The 18,096-nt window shown below is 22.9% G+C and overlaps 1 protein-coding gene across 6 annotated transcripts in view; it reads right to left on the bottom strand.

Annotated features, from left to right (window-relative positions):
- The window catches only part of LOC122510670 (neurogenic locus protein delta), a 233,644-nt gene extending 216,511 nt beyond the window's left edge, over positions 1-17,133 (bottom strand). For 2 of the 6 annotated variants that reach the window (XM_043625477.1, XM_043625476.1), the window contains exons 1-3: positions 17,060-17,133; positions 16,883-16,968; positions 12,466-12,626 (exon numbers count right to left, since the gene is read on the bottom strand). The gene's annotated coding sequence lies outside the window, so the exon portion shown is untranslated. Of the gene's footprint in view, positions 1-12,465; positions 12,627-16,007; positions 16,095-16,663; positions 16,782-16,882; positions 16,969-17,059 lie in introns of all 6 variants that reach the window. The other 4 variants (XM_043625479.1, XM_043625483.1, XM_043625478.1 and 1 more) reach the window with 4 other exon arrangements.
- Between the last annotated feature and the right edge of the window lie 963 nt (positions 17,134-18,096).

Raw genomic sequence — 18,096 nt, 5'->3', positions numbered from 1 at the left:
GATTTAGCTTCATTATTTTTGTGCTTTTGGAAAATACTTTACTTATTTAATAGTCTCGACTCTTTGGTAAAAAATCTAAAATTATCAAAAATTCGAAAAAATTCAAAAATCCGATTTTCTTAAAATTCAACATTTTTTCTTCTCTTTTATGGGATTTAGCTTCATTATTTTTGTGCTTTTGGAAAATACTTTACTTATTAAATTGTCTCGACTCTTTGGTAAAAAATCTAAAATTATCGAAAATTAACAAAAATTCAAAAATCCGATTTTCTTAAAATTCAACATTTTTTCTTCTTTTTTATGGAATTTAGCTTCATTATTTTTGTGCTTTTGGAAAAAACTTTACTTATTAAATTGTCTCGACTCTTTGGTAAAAAAATCTAAAATTATCGAAAATTATCAAAAATTCAAAAATCCGATTTTCTTAAAATTCAACATTTTTTCTTCTCTTTTATGGGATTTAGCTTCATTATTTTTGTGCTTTTTGAAAATACTTTACTTATTAAATTGTCTCGACTCTTTGGTAAAAAATCTAAAATTATCAAAAATTCGAAAAAATTCAAAAATCCGATTTTCTTAAAATTCAACATTTTTTCTTCTCTTTTATGGGATTTAGCTTCATTATTTTTGTGCTTTTGGAAAATACTTTACTTATTAAATTGTCTCGACTCTTTGGTAAAAAATCTAAAATTATCAAAAATTCGAAAAAATTCAAAAATCCGAATTTCTTAAAATTCAACATTTTTTCTTTTCTTTTATGGGATTTAGCTTCATTATTTTTGTGCTTTTGGAAAATACTTTACTTATTAATAGTCTCGAATCTTTGGTAAAAAATCTAAAATTATCAAAAATTCGAAAATTTCAATAATCCAAATTTCTTAAAATTCAACATTTTTTCTTCTCTTTTATAGGATTTAGCTTCATTATTTTTGTGCTTTTGGAAAATACTTTACTTATTAAATTGTCTCGACTCTTTGGTAAAAAATCAAAAATTATTAAAAATTATCAAAAATCCGAAAAATCGAATTGCTTAAAATTCAACATTTTTTTTTGTCTTTGATGCCATTTAGCTTTATTATTATTTGAATTTTTATTCAAGAGAAAAAATGGAAAACTGAAAAAATTTAGAAACTTTTAAAAATTCCAGGCCTTTTCCATGATTTCCCTGATTTCCAGAAGCCTTTTAAAAATTCCATACCATTTTCATGATTTTCCAGATTCTGTAGGAACCCTGCTTTTGTCTGACTTTCTTCTAAATTATCGAATTCAGTGATTTCTGTGGTGAATTTGGTTAAGTTGTAAAATGATTAATTTCTATTTGAATTCGTTTTTTTTTTGAATGTAGAAAATCTGATGTTAATTAATTTAATTCTTTTTTCGTTATGCACGGCAAAAAATATTTAGCTGGATGAACTACAGATTTCACATTAGTAGCGAAATTTTTCAGTGCTTCAATTAATACTTTCGTTATTCTAGAGAAACTTATCGCTATTTCAAGTAAAACTTTTTTCAGTGTGTAATAATTATTATTTCTTTAAAAAGTATTCAATTTAAAAAGGCTTTATAAAATAAGCAATGCAAAAGATGACCCAGATACTAATTGTAATTGTTCTAGCCATAGTTTAAGTCTAGTAATGTAAATTCTATTTAAATTGAGACCATTGAGTGAAATTATTTAAATTTTAGTTAGTTAAATCTCTTTGTTAGGTTATAATAATTATTTCTTTAAAATTTTTTAAATTGTTTAAAATAAGCAGCCCCATACAACATTCCCGCGCGCTTGCGCGCGGATAGTTTGGCTAGTGATCAAAATAATGAAGAGAAAAATACTAAAACTATTTCCTTTTTTCTTTAGTCTTGAAAATCGTTTCATTTGTCAATAATTTAAATTGGAAATTAGAAATTACTATACAAAAATCATTGAAGAACAAATTCTCTCAGGATTATATAGAAAACTTTAAGTTCCACTTTCAACATTCCAATAATTTAAGTCAAGGTTTCTATTTACTGATATGCTTTTTTTCTCTCTCCACAAAATCGTCAATGAAATCTCATCTATACACTGTCCTTATTATTTTTGTTCAATAAATGCTTTCCGCGCAGCTCGGCATCCATCAGAGAACTCGTAGGAATTTTTCTCTTATATTCCACATGTGTGTATCTCTATATATATTCAACTTTTTGTAGAGCAATTATTATATGGTAAGAATTTCAGTATTAAATAGATTATGTATAGGGAAGCGAGTGCACATTGTGAAAGTATCGACTTTTTCATTAATCGAATAGTTTTATTAAGAGCTTTGCGTAATCATTTACTGGATTTTAGCAATTATTATTAATGTGGCCTAAATATCAATTTTTTTTTTATCTCCTTTCTTCCCCCCTGGTTAATATTTTTGCATTCACGTTATAATTTAATTTACTCAATAACTTAGAATATAATTAGAAAAGTATAACTTATTGAAAATTAATTTTCTAATACACAAAATACGTTAGAGTAAAGTTAGAGACTTAATAATTAATTTTTTAGGTGACGAAAAATTATTGTAACAAAATTTTAATTTGGAGAAGAAATAAATAAATTTTTGTTCATTTGAATGTTTTGAACTTTCGGAACCGAAAATAATGTACAACTTTCAATAATAATAGAAAATTTTAATACCGGATTTAAATCTGGTAAATTTCCCCATAATCAAAAAAGCGAAATTTCACTCTAAAGAAAATGAGACTTTCTATTCAACTCGCTTATAAGTCGCATCAATATATATGAAAGAAAAATTTCAAAATAATTACACTCATTATTGTTTATACATTATAATATAATAATAAAATAATGGCGTAATATAAATAATGAGCCACGATGTCAAGACTCGAGAGTATATTCGTATAATGACATTTATAATAAAGGTGTAGGTTTCTTTTATATTTACAAGGGATTCACCTGTTGATTTGCTATTTTTGTCTTCATTCAGTTTTAAAAAGACTCACTTCTTTGCTGTACGTGAAATTATATAACTTGCATGAAGAGAATGCATCGCACGTAACAGCGAAAATTTATACATTGGTTGTTTGAAACTGTTTCAATTAACACCCAATAAGAAAATTACGTGCATTTTAATTATATATATTTTCAAATAATAATAATAGGAATTTCACCCAAAGAAAGCTAATTAATGTCAGTATATTTATTAATTTTTATCTTGACTTTCTACAACTGCGCCTAAGACGATAAATATTATTTTTTTACACGAAAACTTTATTTTTATATTCAACTAATTTATTTTTATACCTAATTAATTAATTTTTATTTCTAACACTTAACAATTCTATTTATATTTAATTTCTTTTTAATTCTGCAACTCAACTATTCCTTTATAGATGATTTTTAATAACATCTGTGATTACTTTAAGTTATTTTAATTGTAAATACAGGGTTGCCATGAAAAATTAATTTTTTCCCTAATTTTCTCGACTTTTTTCCTGATTCGTATAAAAATAATTCAAGAGATTTGATTAATTAATTAAATTAAATTTAATTAATTAATTTTTAATTTAATTAATCCAATTCATTTCCTCAAGAATTTAATTCAATTATTCAGTTTATTCACCTTTATTTCAAAAATTTTTAAATTATAAAAAAAAATAATTTTTAGAAGCAAAAGTTTGATTTAAAACTTTTAAGGTGTTTACCTATTTTAAAAATAAAATTAATTGCTGTGACTAACTTTCTTTGTTGATTTTGAAAAATTTGAATAATATTATTCAAAAAAATGTTATTTTTAATAAAATTTTAGAAAATTCAATTATTTTTAATTGAATTTTAGAGAATTTTAATTATTTCAAAGATTTTCAATTACTTGTTTATAATTATAAAAGTTCAATTATCTTTAAAAATGTAGAATTAAAAATATTTTATAAACCTTATTTTTCAATTGCGACTGATTGTGAGTCTATAGCATTTAATTATTTACTATAATTATTTGATTAAAATTCCTTGAAAATTCTATTTTTTTTAATCTGTAACGAAATTCTTTAACAATTTTTAATTATTTTCAATTCAGAATAACAAAATTTCAATTAATTTGATAAGTAATGATTTAAATTTAATTATCTTTAATTCAAATTTTCCAATATTTCAGTTCGAAACCTTTTGAAATTAAATTATTTATAAAAATTGTAATCGCAACTCTTACAAAGTTCCATTATTTTTGGAATTTGTAAAATTATTGGCTAAATAATTTGTAAGTAATAATAATTTTATGCTAGTTCTTCAAGAATTAAGTTATTTAAAATTAATTCATATAAATTTAATATAAAATTACATTATATTATTTAAATATTTAAAAACATTTATAATAAATAAAATATTATTCTTGAAGAACTTTTATAAAATTATTATTACTAATAAATTATAAAGAAATAATTTTACTTCATAATTTCGAAAATAATTCAATTTTATTATTCTGAAAAATTCAAATATTGTTAAAAATAAAAAAAACTTCAGGTTTCGTATTAAAATTCGTGGTGATTTCTTATGAATATTAAAAATTTGATATTTTTCCAATACTTTTGATGAAATTCCCTGACTTTTCCCTGATTTCTCTGACCAATTTTACTTTCCCTGTCTTTTTCCTGAATTCCTTGATTTCCCTGATCTGTGGCAACCCTGAAAGTTTAAAGAAAATTTAATGTTTTTTAATTTTTTAAAAATATTTTTGAACACCAAAAATCAGAATTTTTGTAGTAAATTTAGAAATTTAATATTTTTTCACTAGTTTTGATAAAATTTCCTGAGATTTCCCTGATTTCCCTGACCAGTGGCAAGCTTGAAATGAATCATTTATTTAGTTTAATCTCATTTATCAGAAAAATAAAAATAATATTCATTTCACATTTATATGAATATTTTTAAAGGACATTGCAGGAAATACATTAGTTTTAGGTCCCATTTAATTTTCCTACAAGTTTTTGAATTTAATAGTTAGTTTTTGAATTCAGTCTGAACACAAACTTAAAATTCAAAATTTATAAGAAAATCGACTGGGACCCAAAACTAATGAATTTCCTCTGCGGGGTTCTTTATTTTCTAATAAATTTTCTTCCACTAATTTCCCTTTTTCAAAAAAGTCTATTGTTTTGTTTGAAAAAAAAATTAAGTAACATTTTTGTAAATAACAAAATTTTGTCAGGTACCGAATGAAACTACAAGAAATAAAAAAACAATTTTTACTGTAATTAATCACCCACCCAGTATACTATACAGTGTAAACCGCCTTTTTCTCAACGTATCCAGATCTCGTGAAACAAGTGTGCCTAAAATTTATTACGACTGTACGTCTGCTGGAATTAATTAAGAGTGCTAATTGCACAAGCTGTGCAAAAAAACGAAGAGAAGAATATTTACTTCGATCACAATACCATACGGGTAATTCAATTAATCTATCGAAACAATCAACTGTATTTGGTCACTATTAATTAATTTCTTTGTCCTCCTCTCTTTCCTCTCAATTACATCCCCTTTTCTTTTTTGACAAATTTCCCCTCCCACCATTTTTACCGCGTTGGAACTTCTCTAATAAATGTTCCACGTGGTTTCGCGTGGTTCCGCGCAGTTCCGCTACGATAGACCCTCGTACTAAACACGCGAAAAAAAAAATCCAGCCAGCAATTACACCTTCCGATTCTTCAACGGGAATCGCAATAATTCCGTTTCTCTTTACAATGCGCGCACGTGTCTTTAAGAGAGAAAACAAGGCACGAAGGAAAGAGGAGAGAATAATAAAAAAAAGAGGAAAAGAGAATAGCGAGGGAAGGATAAAAAAAAGAGGGAGAGAGAGAGAGTACACGAGAATTTTCGCTTGTACGAGTGTCATTGAACTTCGTTTGCTTTTAGCAACGAAAGAAAATTAATAAAAAGCTAAAAGTAAATATATATATGTGTACGAAGAAAGGGATTTTACGATTCTCGGAATTTTTTCTCAGCTGAGACAAAGATTTTTTTTTTTTTTTTTTTTTTGAAAGTGGAATCTTAATATAAATTGAACGAGAAAGAAGTAGTTCGAGAAATTAGTTGACAACTAGTTAGCAAAGTTTATTCATTGAAATTAGGCTTAATTTACTTTAAAACTAAAAAAGGCACTAATCAAATTTTTTTACCATAAGAAAATAAAAGGTTGACAGAAAAATTGAATTTTTCTCCTAATTTCCAGACAGAATTTTTGCCTTTTTTCCTAATCCTAAAGAATATGTTCATTCATATCTAAACATTAATAACTAATTTTTTTTTACCAATGGTAAGAAAATACAAGGTTGCAACAAAAATTGGATTTTTTTCTCCCTAATTTCCAGACAGAATTTTTTCTTTTTCCCTGATTCTAAAGAATATTTTCATTCACTCTAAAAATGATTAAATAATGTTTCATTTGTGAATATCTTCAATATTGTAAAACAATTCAGAACATCGATTTTTGTTAGATATATAAATATTAAATCCTTAATATTATTTTTCCACAGAAATTAAAATTTGCAAAAATTTCAAATTTCATACTTTTTAAAATTCAATAATTAACCAAAATTACTGTAATTCTGTTACTATAATTTCTTCGAAATTATTTCCAAGACTTCAATTCAATTATTTTCTCGAATTTTTAACTAAAACTCTTCTTTAAATCAATTATTTTTAATAATTTTTTAGAAACTTCTATGAGAATTCAATTATTCAATCAAAAATATTCCAAAATTCAACTAATTTCAAAAAAGAATTTGATACAAAATTTTTCAAAAAAAAAAAATAAAATCTTATGAATTGTTTATTACAAACTATAAAAATTTTCGAAAATTGTAATTTGAAAGAAAAATTACAAAATTTATAGGAAAAGGAAAGAGATGAGAGAAATAGCGAATTTCCGAAAAAAAATTACAGAAATTATGTAGTAAAGAAGTGAAAATTAATACGAATTTAAAAAAAAATTAATAGAAATTATACAGAAAAGAAGAAGAGGATAATAAGGAACTTTTGGAAAAAATTACAAAAATTATACATAAAAAGAAAAAGAGGAAAGTGACGAATTTCAAAAAAATAATCCAAAAATTATAATAAGAAGAGTGAAATGACGATTTTCCGAAAAAAATTACAAAAAAGAAAAAGAAGAGGAAAATAAAGAATTTCAGAAAAAGATACAAAAATTAGATAAGAAAAAAAAAATACAGAAATTCGACAAGAAAAAAAGGAAGAAGAGAAAAATGACGAATATTGGAAAAAAATGACTGTAATTATATACAAAAGAAAAATGAGGACTTTTAGAAAAAAAATACCTACAGAAATTCGAAAAGAAAAGAAGGAATTTTTCATTAATGTAAACTATTCAAAATTCAAATGTTCAAAAATTTCAATTTGAAACCTTTTTGAATTATTTCTAATAATTTCTATCAAATATTCAATCTTTTTCTCGAATTTTGAACTAAAATTCAAATAGGTAAAACAAATTCTAAATTCCACGTGTTTTCAATTTAATTTTACGAAAATTCGATTATTAGAAAATTTTCCAATTAAATATGTCATATTATTGAAAAACTCGCCTAATTTCAAAAAAATGTAAGTAACAATTTCTCAAAAAACTAATTTCTTCTGAATTTTTAATTTAAATTATCTAAAGTTCAAATTTTCCTAAATTTCAGTTTGAAACCTCTTGAAATTCAATTATTTATAAAAATTATAAACGTAACTCTTTTAAAATTCATAATTGTCAGAAATAAACAAAAAGTTAATGTTTTGTATTAAAATTTATGTCAATTTCAAAGTTTATGTGCGGCAAACAAAAACAAAAATTCTAGAAAAAATAAATTTTTTTAATATTTAAAAAAGTTTCCTAAACAACTAAATTAAGAATTTTTCTTATGATTTTTGTAAATTTAGTATTTTTCAATACTTTTTTATAAAATTCTCCGACTTTTCCCTGTACGAAAAAAATATAAAGTAACTTTTACTATTTACAAAGTAAAACCTAAACTGTTTGGAATTTCTTCGCATTTCCGCCATACAATTTTTACTATCTCCAGAGTAAATTTTACTATGTCCGAAGTAAATTTTACAAATCTTACCAAAATTTACTTTGCAAATAGTAAATTTCCTTCGACCGTAGTAAATTTTACTTCGAAAATAGTAAGAATTGACAGAAATGGACAGAAACTCCAGAAAATTTAAGTTTTATTATGAAAGTAGTAAAAGTTTATATTGTCGCCCGTTTATATTGTCAATAAATAAAAGTTACTTTATTTCTTTTTTTCGTGTGGCGAATTTTATTTTTTCCGACTTTTCCTGATCGCTGGCAATCCTAAAATAAGAAAATACTTTTTACAATGTTTGCAAGACAAAATTTTTCAAAATCAAAGGCGATTATTTATAAAAAGAACCACCCATTCATAGTAGAGGAAGAATTCCTACATACCTTAACGGCAAATAAAGCAAACAAGTGAAGCTTACAAATGAAAAAAAACTTTTGTAAATTAAAAATAAAAAAAATCCCTTACACACTTCACTATAAAATAGTATCTAATAAAATATTTCACGTAAAACATTTTATGTTACTCTTCCATTATTATTTTACTTTATACTGTCGTAAATAATTATGGCGTGCATATGCAGGAAAGAGGAGGGAGAGAGAGAGAGAGTGAGTGAGAGAGAAAAAAAGAGAAGGAGACTAAAGAAGATGTTTTTCTTTTGCATCCAATTCAGAGAGGCAATGAGATGAGAGAGTGAGAGGGCAAGAGAGGCGTATGAGAAGACACATTTGTCACGTTAGAGCTCCGAATGAACCTTAAACCTGTTCTAACTATAGGGCGACATCCAAGGAAGTAAAATGTTTTGCGGGATGAGAAGCAGGTGCGATACACAAGGACTTGGTCACCAACTTTGTACTCCCTGATGATTCCAACACAGCCAATGATATTTATATTAAAATATATTCATAATAAACAATAACCTTGAACTAGAAAAGCAAATGTAAGAAATTAGAATTTTTTTTCCTTCCTGAACAATTTTTCTGTCAACACTACAGCCTTCTTTTTTTTTTTTTTTTTTATTTTGAAGAATCTGAAAATTCTCCCCTATTTATAACAAATCTGGAACTTATTAAGAATGTGTCGAGATTCATAAAACTGTCTAAAATTTTGCTTGTCTTATATAGATCAAAAATCATTGAATTTTTCTCTACCTAATATGACACACTTTAACGAACACGTGTGTGCTAAAAAATCTGTTTTCAATTTTTCTTCTAAAAATATTCCCTAATATTCCAAATTCAGAGTTGAAAGAAAAATTTAATTACCTTATAAAAATGGAATTAATGTTTTTAAAAGACCTAATTATTTCAGAATTTTGTGGAAGAATCCAACAAAGAATCCGAAGAAAAGTTAATTCAATTCTATTATTTCGAAATTTAAATGAAGAAAAGCAAATCAATAAATGCAATTTTTGTAGAAGCGTAAAGAATTCAATTTTCAACACCAACACTTAAAGCAATTTAAAGTTGGCATTTGAATACAAATGTTTTCTGTCAATAAGAAACGATTTAGGTAAAATAAGATAAAATTTTCTGTATTTTTTGGAAATATTTTGACAAATATTTCCATTGATAAAAAAACTGTATTTTTTATTCAAATGCAACTTTTAATTGTTTAAAATGTTGAAAATTTAATTCGTTACCCTTCATTTGTAATTTTTATTCAAATTGCAACTTTTAATTGTTTAAAATATTAAAAATTGAATTCTTCAAGCTTAAGAATTTAAGAAAATTTTACTTTTTTCTTAATTGCAGCTTTTTTTAAATCAGACTTTTTTGTTCCTATTTTTCTATTATTGAAATTTTTTTATCTTTTTCAATAGTCAGCAATTATTTTAATCTTTATTTCAAAATTTATTAGAAAAAAAGTAAATTTCATCAAAACTTAGTAAAATTTGCTACTAAAAATTTTTATTTACAAAATTACTTTTATTATTTCCGAAAAAAATTTCTTTATAAAAATTAGAAAAATATAGAACTTTCCAAATAATAATTTTTAATAACAACTTGAACTACGTTGAAAGAAAATTAAAAAATTTGTAGGTATATAAAAATTAACTGTGGAAAAAGAAGAATTTATTATTAAAAATTCTAAATTCCGCAAATTTTACTAAATCCGAAGTAAATTTCAATAGAAAATTAGTAAAATTTATTTTAAACTCAAATTAACTAAAAAATAGTAAAATTCACTATTAAAAATTTTTATTTACAAAATTACTTTTTATTATTTCCGAAGAAAATTACTATTATTAAAATTAGAAAAATATAAGATCAGAAATAGTAAAATTTACTTTGACAATTATAATTTTTAATAACAAATTGAACTACGTTGGAAGAAATTTAAAACAATTTTTATTTAAAAATTAACTGTGAAAAAAGTAAAATTTGCTATTAAAAACTTTTATTATTCCAGAATAATTTTTATTAAATTTTAAAGACAATTTCTTTATAAAAATAAGAAAAATTTACTTCAGAAGTAGTAAAAATTTTTACTCTGAAACTAATAATTTTTAATATCAAATTGTACTGTTTTAAAAGTAAATTAAAAAAAATTTAATTAGAAAAATTAACTATAGAAAAATGTAATTTATATATTTATTGTTGTTGTTAACACCGGGGTTTGATTTATATTTACTATTAAAAATTTGTATTTTCAGAATAACTTTTATTATTTCCGAAGAAAATTTCTTTAGAATAAAAATTCGAAAAATTTACTTTAGAAGTATTAAAAACTTTACTCTGAAAATAATAATTTTTTATAACAAATTCTACTACGTTGGAAGAAAATTCACAAAATTTTTATTTTAAAAATTAACTGTGGGAAAGGTAAAATTTTGCAACTAAAAATCGTTATTTCCAGAGAAAATTTTATAATATCCGAAGTAAATTTTAATAAATATTATTAAAATATTCTTCCAACTTAATAAAATTTATTCTCTGAGAAAATCATACAAGAAGATTTTTATGTTTAAAAAAACTACAATTTTTCAAAAGTTTGCAAAAAGTAGAAATTTTATTCTTCAACATACTTAAAGATATTTCTAACTCACAAAGAAAATGGCAATTTTTGTAAATATTTCCCAAAAAAAAAGGGAAAAAGGGAGAATATGCATTTATAACTTTAGGAAATTTTATTATTTTAAGGGGATTAAAAAGGGAGAAAAAGAAAAAAATGAAAATTAGGTGAAAAAGGACTCTGATCTCTGTAAAATTCTTCAAAATTCCAATTATTTAAAAATATTTGTAATTAAATTACAATTTTTTTAAATTATTTAACTAAACATTTTAATTGTAACTCTTTCGAAATCGTAAAATTCCATAAATTAAAAATATTTCCTTGTATTTATTTTAAATTTATCGAATTTTACGATTTCGAAAGAGTTATAATTAAAATTTTTAGTTAAATTTAAAAAGATTTAAATTTAATTAGAAATCTTTTTAAATAATTGAAATTTCGAAGAATTAGAACAAAATACAATTTTCAGAAAAAAGAAAAAAAAATCAAGATTTCGTTTAAAAATCCCTATAACCGGTGACAAATTATTTACCAACAAAATTTTGTCAACAACCAATACTAAAAACTAAAGAACAAATCTATTTTTATAACCACTTGCAGAACAACTTTTTTTTTTGGTTTCTTAACGCAGAGATAAAAATCGAAATTTTGTTTTTCATCTTGAGAGAAAAGAAAAAGAGAAAAAAAAATTGTCATTCTCATCGAAAACAAAAATAGCAATGGTGGCAAAACAATGACATTAACTTTCCTGACAGTACTAATGAATTCCTAATTATGTTTTTATAATTATAGATAAGGAATCCTGTTTTTTGTTTCAATTTTAGTATCATCTGTCGGAGCCGACCTTCAATGAAGACCTTCTGCCATCGAGAAAATTTGTTAAAAATGAAAACATGCTGGTTCTGAATGCGGGATCGTGTGTGCGCGTACTATAATTTTAAGCATGTAAGAAACTTTTTCTTTAATTTAAATGAACTGAATATACAAAACAAGATATACAAACGAGCGAAAGAAAACAAATTACCGTATTAAATTTAAAAATTTATTGCTTTCTTATACTTATTCATGTTTGTTAAATATTATTTTTCAATTAGTTTAATGCAAAATGAAAAAAAAGAAACAAACCCGTACTAATTGTGATATATTTTTATACCAACGCACTTAGTGAATAAAATAATTTTCTCTCTCTTAAAAAATACATTTTTATATTTATGTAGAAGACTTTTTCTTGTTTTGAGAAAATGTCTTCTAATTTTCCAAATGAAATGCTTTTCAGTCGGGGCGGAACCGTGAAAACGGTTTTAAAATGTATATAGGAATGATGTACCCTGTATTTTTCTTTTTTTTTTTTTTTATAAAAAAACCTAGTATTGAAAATAAAAGACTCACCACTACCACTAACTGAAATCCAATCACGCAGATGTTGAGGTAACTCATCAGCAGCTGCAGGTATAGCCCACTGAACATTTCATCCAATATTTTCATGTGTTTCTTTCTGAATGAACATCATCACTTTTTATGCAGATCATCATGTACCACGTGATTGTGAGCTAAAAAAGGAGCTTTATTTTAAAACTGCACATAATCCAAAATAATATTATCAAAATAATTGAAAATAAAAGTAAAAAAAATATAATAGTAAATCAGGGTTGCCATAAAAATTTAATTTTGTTTTTCCGACTTTTCCCTGATTTCCAGAAAAAATTTTTGACTTTTTCCCTAACCCTGAAGATTATTCTGATTCACTCCAAAAATTATTAGATTTTCAAAAAAAAATGTATTACACTTAGTTACGAATTTCTTTAATTGTAAAATTATTCAAAAACATCAATAATTTCTTTTTTAAATAAATGTTTAATCATTAACTATTATTTTTCTATAGAAATTAGGATTTTCAAATTCAAACCTGAAATTCAATAACTTTTGAGAATAATATTATAAAACATAAAAAAATCGATTACTCCGAGTCTTCGATTCCTTCATGTTTTATAACAAATTTAAGATGACAGAGTGATAAAATCATTATTTTATATCACCAGAATATTGTAACTATAAATTCAAATTTTCAAAGATTTTAATTTGAACCCTTTTCAAAATTCAATTATTTCTAAAAATTCACACTATAACGCTTTTAATATTCAATTATTATCTAAAATCTTAACAAAAATTCAATTTCAAATCAATTTCTATTAGTAAATTATTCGAGAATCCAATTATTTAAATACAAAAATAAATAATTGAATATTTCTTAAAATTAAATTTTTTGAAGAATTTTATCAAAAATTTTTTCAAATAATTAAATTCTTTCGGCTAATTTAAAAAAAAAATTTTAAATAAATGCAAATTTTTATCATTTTATTTAAAATTGTACAAAAAATAATTTAAATTCTGCGATAAGTTTTATTATTTATGAAAATTATTTAATTTTTGCAACGAATTTTATTAAAAATTTTTTTAAAGAATTGAATGTCTGTGAATAATTTTATTTGTGAAAATAATTGAATTCCGGAGGAAATTATTATTATTTATGAAAATAATTAATTTCTTGTCAAGAATTTTATTCAAATTATTTTAAATAATTGAATACAATTTTAATCAAATTTATCAATAAAATTCAATTATTTAAAAAAATATAATAAAATTTTTTGCAAGAATTCAGTTATGTTTCACAAATAATCAAAATTTTCGCTAAAATTGAAATATTTTCAAAATTTACTATTTTAACAAACTTTCTTTAAACAATTGAATTATTTAAAGAAAAATGTAATAAAAATCATTGCAAGAATTAAATTATTTTCATAAATAATAAAATTCTCCACAGGATTTCAATTATTTTTAATACAATTTTTAATAAATTATTACTCGAAAAATGTAATTAAAAAATTTTATTAAAATTCTACGTAATAATTAAATTATTTTCAAAAATTATTTTAAAAAATAAAATAAAATTTGATGCAAAAATTCAACTGTTTTCATAAATAATAAAATTCTTCACTAGATTTCAATTATTTTTAATACAATTTTAAATAAATTCCTTGAACAAATGAAATTGTTTTCAAAAATTTTATTAAAAATCTTAAAATCTAAAATTTTAACTGAAATTAATTTTTGAATCAATTTTTATTAGAATATTCTACGAGAATTCAATTATTTACACACAAAATTAATTTAATTTCAAATAAGAATTTTATTATTTTGGTAGTAAATATTGAAAATTATTAAATTGCGAAAAACTTTTGAAAATAATTTAATTTTGTCGAAGAATTTTGCTCTTCATTTATAAAAATAATTGAAATGTTGATAATTTTTTTTCGTTTTTTTGAAAATAATTGAATTTTGTCGAAGAATTTTTGTAATTTTGAAAATAATTGAATTCTTGTGATGAATATTGTTATTTATGAAAATAATTGAATTTCTGCGAATAATTATATTAATTTTGGAAATAATTGAATTCATGTGATGAATATTGTTATTTATGAAAATAATTGAATTTTGCAATGAATTTTATTAATATTCCTGAAAGTAATTTAATTATGTCGAAGAAACAATAATTGAATTCTTTCAACGAATTTTAAAAAAAAATTTAAGAATAATTGCAATTTTTTATCATTTTATTTAAAGTTGTACAAAAAATAATTGAAATTCTGCGATAAGTTTGATTATTTATGAAAATAATTGATTTCTTATGAAGAATTTTATTCAATTTCTTTTAAATAATTGAATTCCCATAAAAAATGTATTATTTATGAAAATAATTGAATTATTATAATTTCTCTCTGAAAATAATAATAATATGATAATTTCAAAATAGCAGAGGAATTTCGAAAATATTAAAAATAATAAGGAAGTAAACGGAAAAAATTAATTTTTAAAAGCAAAAAAAAAACTAAAAACTTATGAGAAACAATTATTTCTATTAGAGTAATTTAACTTTGCTCTCATTATGTAAAGTTTTATAATTTTTGTTTATTCTCCTACAGGATGTACTCAAGTGTGATAAATCGTTAAGAAACAGAAACTATTTCTGGTTTTATTACCATTTGCAATGAGGCTGGTAACCGGTAACAATTTATTCAAACATCCTGAACAAAGATCACCAGTGGATAAAGATAATTAAAAATAGTAAAATCTAATTTATAAACCTTCGAATGGCACTTTTAATAATTCCATCCAATATTTATTTTTCACAACATTTTAATCAACTTGTCAAGGAGAAAAAAACTAAATTCTAAATTAACACGCAGTTTAAATTACTGTAAATTCAAATTCAATTAATAATTATTAATTGCAGTAATTTAAACATTTAACGAGCAATTGTCTTAAAAAGTTTATAAATTAATGTGTGAAAATAATTTTACTCTACATTGAAAAAAAAAATTAAATTCACGCAGCGTAAAAAATGCAAAAGTTAACGATTTATGATTGATACTTATAAATATACAAAAATGCTTTTGTTGAAAGGAACATCATTTGATTTATAAATAAGAAAACCAGACATAGTGCACATGTGATCGTCGAGTCTTGAAAGACAAGAAGAAATTAACCGCATCTACCCACATCATTATACAATTATTAAATATTTATAAAAGACTCGCAACCTTCATGCATTTGTATTATTTTTATCTATTTCTCAAACGGTAATTTCTTTTTATTCACATTGAAAAAAAAGTTGTTTCTCTACACAAATAAAAATGTTCGAACAAAAAAAATGTAAACAAAATAGAAATATTCTCTCCCTCTTTATATAAATATGATAAATATATACGGAAAAATAACAGGTTATGTTAAAAATATTAAATGGCATTCTGAAATGTATGAAATGAATAAAATCATTTTAGAAGAAAATTCAACGACACTTTTTCAATCTTTATCTCGATTTTAATTGGAAAAAAATTCTATAGAGAAAAGGAGGTTAATATATTGTACTTTACCTGGAGGGTATAATATACGAAACGTACGAAACACATTTGGAATGAAGATAAAAATTTTCCGAATATCCTAACCTCCAACTTTCTCTGCTGCAATAAACGTTAAATGTACTGCAAATTATTGCATAGCACGTTCTATTTATGCGCAATATCATTAAAATAAATTTTTATAGTTCACATAACACCTTTAAACTCTAATTAATTAACGAATTAATTATATTTATGCGCATCTTTGATGAAGAATATATTTTCACTTTATTTCCGAAAATATATAATAAAGAAAACTAATTTTTAACAATCGAAAGTTATCGAGAAAAGTCACAAGCGACAAGTTTTAACTGAAACGAAAAAAGTAAAAAAAAATCGAAAAAATTGTCAAAAACGATCTAGTCTTTTGTTTCATAACAAAACACGGGTAAATAGCGCGCAAAAGTTGTCAAATTTTATTATTTCGCAACTATCTCTTTCCTGATTGGTCACTATTTTAGAAAATTTCATTTCTAGGAAAAGTGCAAATGACCGTTAACGGATATTATGTACTTTAGACAAATTACCCTGAACAAAGCATTACTAACCGGAAAAAACACGAAATATACAAAATTAACGATGAATCAATGTTAAACTAATTAATAATTAATAAATTTATCAAAAAACATTACCTAAAACCCCAAAAACAAGTTCAGAAATGTTCGTTGATTTCTTGGAATCTCCTCCTTACCCCCTCCATCAGCAATGACCTTGACTTACATTTTCCAACAAATCAATATTTCGCTATAACTAATCAATTAATTACACTAAATTCCTATAATAATCGACCAACTCGTCCAATAATCAAGGACAATGATGAAAATCGAGTAAAATTATCAAAAATTTCTTACCAAACTCCCCAAACTCGTAGAATCTTGAGCAAACCTAACCTCAATTCTGCCGGACGGTCAGAGTCCTTTTCTTGTTCGTCCCATGTCTGAAAAAAAGCAAAATTTACATAATTTTTATTGAATTTGCGTAAATTGACACTTTCTGTATTAGAATATGAGTGAATAATGGTTAATTACCTTGTAATTTATAGTCAATTAGGGAAAAATTAGCAGGTTCCTCGTTCGTCACTAAGCACAAAAGTGCTTCTGCCGTGCGCGCGCGCGCACATTTCACCATCCCCAAGAGAAGCTTTCTGATTGGTTCGGAGTTTTACCACTCTTAGAGCGGCGGGAATTTAGTTTAAATTTGAATATGAATGAGTAAAATTTTTTATTATTTCTAAGTTAATTATTTTTGTTATTAATATTTATTAATTAAACGTCAAGTATATCAATTTTTTTCTATTATTATTTATATTTTACATTACTTATTAACATTATTTAATAATTAAGCATTTAAATAATGAAAAGTAGTAAATTATCAAAACAAGTAATTTATTTATTATTAAATAATAAATTAAATAATTAATCCATTACTTACTTATTAACAATTAATTAATAAATGTATTTATTATTTACTAGAAAAAAATTATTTACTAAATAAAAAACAAATATTTATTTAATACATAATTTATCTTCTGGGTTTTATTTCTTAATAAATTATTTACAATTTTTATTATTTAACAAATAATGTAATAATTGCAAATTATTTTTTAAAAAATAACTTAATTCTTCAATAAAAAATTACTATTTTAATAAATTATTATTAATTTAATAAATAAATAATTTATCTACAATTATTTGTTTATTAACAAATTATTTATTACTACTTATTTTTTTTAAACAATTTATTTCTTCAATAAAAAGATTATATTTATTTAATAAATTAAATAATAATAATAATAAATTTAATTAATTAATTAACTAATTAATAATTTATTAACTAGCAATTGACTAATTAAGAAAATAGCTATTAATTATTAAAAATAAATAATTATTAATTAATTAATATAATTATTAAAAATAAATAATTATTAATTAATTAACATAATTATTAATAATTATGCAATCAAGTAAGAAATTTAGTAATAATTAATTAATAATTATTATATTATTACTTAGTAAATAATTTTTTTGAATGATTACTCATTCAATAAAAAGTATATCTATCTTTT

This window comes from Leptopilina heterotoma, unplaced genomic scaffold (genome assembly GCF_015476425.1).
Source record: "Leptopilina heterotoma isolate Lh14 unplaced genomic scaffold, ASM1547642v1 Lhet_73, whole genome shotgun sequence".
Taxonomy (NCBI): domain Eukaryota; kingdom Metazoa; phylum Arthropoda; class Insecta; order Hymenoptera; family Figitidae; genus Leptopilina; species Leptopilina heterotoma.
This window is presented reverse-complemented; position numbering and strand designations above follow the sequence as displayed.